Here is a 3,171-nt window from a genome sequence, read left to right on the forward strand (position 1 = left end):
TTTCCTTGGAGGTCTCTTCTCCAGCCACACTTAAACTCTTGGGAATCTTTTTTCTAAAAGATTTACTTTCTACAAGACAGAGACTCATGTAGACACATTTTTAAGGTAGTTTTGTCCATATCCCTTGGAAATCCTGTGATGTAATGTACTGGAGACATTATAATGTAATATGATGTAATCTAATCTAAGCACATAATCTAAAGTTACCAGTTATAAAAATCAGCATAGGCCCACTGCGTGGATCATGCTCTTATCTGACTTCTGACTTGTAATCATCTGATAAATAATTGAAATAGGAAAGTAAGAAAAAAACCTTAGAAATTGTCATTTTATGGATGGGGAGCGTGGAGCACAGGGAAGTGGTGATATGTCCAAGATCAGACAATTTGTGCCAAAAGAAGGACTCACATTGACATCAGCTGTTTCCAACCTTGTACTCAGAATGACTGAGGCATCAGGGTGAGGGGTGTTTTGCAAGTGATTTGTTACCGATCAGTTAAAATATTGAAGTGATGCTCAATGACTGTGTCCCCACTGTAAGAATTCCAAACATAACAGAACAAAATTGTCTCTTATCTTCAGTGTCCTCCCTCATTCCCACGACTATAACCTTCTTATAAATGTATTCTGAATGGTTAGAAATGTGATATGACTGTTACATAAATGTAGTAATAAAGTACATGTTGATTTTCAATTTTTATCCCCTCTATTAGTAATGTATCTTAAAGCATGTACTATATCAATCTTCAGAGTGGCCCTAAAAGCTGGAAACTCAGATAATATTATTTCATTAATATTTTACATATTGAATGTGTCCTCAATGGCATTTTATATATTTGCCAATATTTCCAGACTTTACAGGCACTCAGTATATAGCATTTTTCTTTATTTCAAAAACCAAATAAATTACTAAGTTTATAATTAAAATGAATGCATAATTGTCTGAAAAATATTGTTTTGGAGTGGCAAGAGTGTTGAGATATAATTGGTGTTCTAAGTATTGCTCATGAGAATTATATATGAAGTCCAAAAGTTGAAATACAGAAATATTTTTCTGTAAATGTAACAAGTGGATTTCCAGTAATAGCTACTTTTTAGTTTTTTTTTATTCCTTTAATAAATCTTTATTTTTTGAAAGTTTTAGACCAACAGAGAAGTTGTGATGATAGTACAGAGATTTCTCATATGCATATGCTATACCCAGTTTTCTCTTTTGTTCATATCTTCCATTTTTACACTTGTCACAATTAATGAGCCAATGTTCATGCATTAGTATATGAAGTCCACACTTCTTCCAGATCTCCTTAGTGTCGGAGGCCGCGCCAGCTCCGACAGGTCCAGGGGTCCCTGAAGGATGGACGGTGTCGGCGAAAGAGAATGAGAGAGCCCCGAGATTCTTTCTGATCACCAGGCAGGCATCTCTGTCCTGTCGGTTTTGGTATCTTTATTTTAAGGTTCAGCAACAAGATGAAGTCATAGAAAGGAATTTCTTACAATGGGAGGCCTTTTGTGATATCAATTAACAGAATGTTCATAGTGAAAAACAGCGTAACATACAAGTTAAATTGTATATAGATAAGCTAGGAGTTATTCTGTCTGGCCCTCAAGAAGATAAATGTTTCTGAATTGGTTTATTTGTGGAAACTACCATGGGGGCCCTAAATTGTCAGTCTTTGCACCTGGGTTTATGTTTTAGCTACTTTTATCTATCCTCATCCCAGTTGCCAGTGTGAGAGAGGGTGTTTGTGGAATGTAGGCCTTGAGGAAGGGACTGCTATGCTTCACCAATTAGCAAAGATATATGTAGTAACTTATGTTCTGCCCGGAAATAGGCTCTTTGTCTCAGGGCCAGGCTCAGTTGTAACTCTTGTGTTCTTAACCCCTTAAGTCTTGGATCTGCAAGGCCCATAGGAAGAGCCTTTTGACAACTGCCCATAGAGCTTTCATCTAAAGTCTCTTTTGTAAAGGCAGGAATCTGCTTTTCCTTATGAGGTATCTGTATTCAGAATATGGGTCTGATATGGAATATTGGGAGGCCTGGTCAATACCAGCAGGCTCATTTCCAGCATGAGCCAGTAGTAGCAGAAGGAGATACTAGTCTTCATTTCTCAGGGCAGAAGCTGTGCAAACATTGCCATCTCCTTGCTGTGACTGCCATCCAGAGAGGCCGGTGCGGCTCCCGGCACCTTAGTTTTTACCAAATGTTCTTTATGTGCTCCAGGATTCCATCCAGGATACCAGTTAGTCATGTCTCCTTATGCTCTTCATTGACTGTGATAGGTGCTCAGGCTTTTCTTGTTTTGGACAACCATGACAATGGAGAGGAGTACTTGTCGGGTATTTTGCATAAAGCTCCTCGGTTGAAATTTGTCTGATATTTTCTTATCAATTTAATGATCCTTTTTAAAATGTTTATTTATTTTTGAGAAAGACAGAGTGTGAGCAGGGGAGGGCAGAGAGAGAGGGAGACACAGAACCCGAAGTAGGCTCCAGGCTCTGAGCTGTTGGCACAGAGCCCAACTCTGGGGCTCAGACTCACAAACCCCGAGATCATGACCTGACAGGAAGTCAGATGCTTAATTGACTGAGCCACCCAGGTGCCCCAATGACCTTTTTTTAAAAAAAAATTTAAATGTTTTTATTTATTTCTGAGAGAGACAGCGTGAGCAGGAGGGTCAGAGAGAGAGGGAGATAACGGAATGTGAAGCAGGCTCCAGGCTCTGAGTTAGCTGTCAGCACAGAGCCCGTCGCAGGGCTCTAACCCAGGAACTGTGAGATCATAACCTTGAGCAGAAGTTCGGCGCTCAACTGCCTGAGCCACCCAGGCGCCCCCTTAATGATCTTTTAAAAAAGAATCAGCTTTTTTTTCATCCATTTTTCTGTTTTCCTATTTTCAATGTTGTTGATTTCTGCTTTCAATTTTATTACCTCAGTTCTTCTCCATGCTTTAATTTGCTCTTCTTTCTCATTTCCTAAGGTGGAAGCTTAGCTTATTGATTTTAGATCTTTCTTGTGTTCTTATATATACATTCTACTATAAATTTCTATATTCATTGCTGCATAGCAATAGCCAGCAGATTTTGAGAAGTTTTATTTTCATTTTATTTATTTTTAAATTGTTTTAATTTTTGCTCTGTTTTTCCCCCTTTTTAAAGTTTTCTTTGCACTTCA

Source organism: Crocuta crocuta, unplaced genomic scaffold, assembly GCF_008692635.1.
Source record: "Crocuta crocuta isolate KB4526 unplaced genomic scaffold, BGI_CrCroc_1.0 scaffold301, whole genome shotgun sequence".
Taxonomy (NCBI): Eukaryota; Metazoa; Chordata; class Mammalia; order Carnivora; family Hyaenidae; genus Crocuta; species Crocuta crocuta.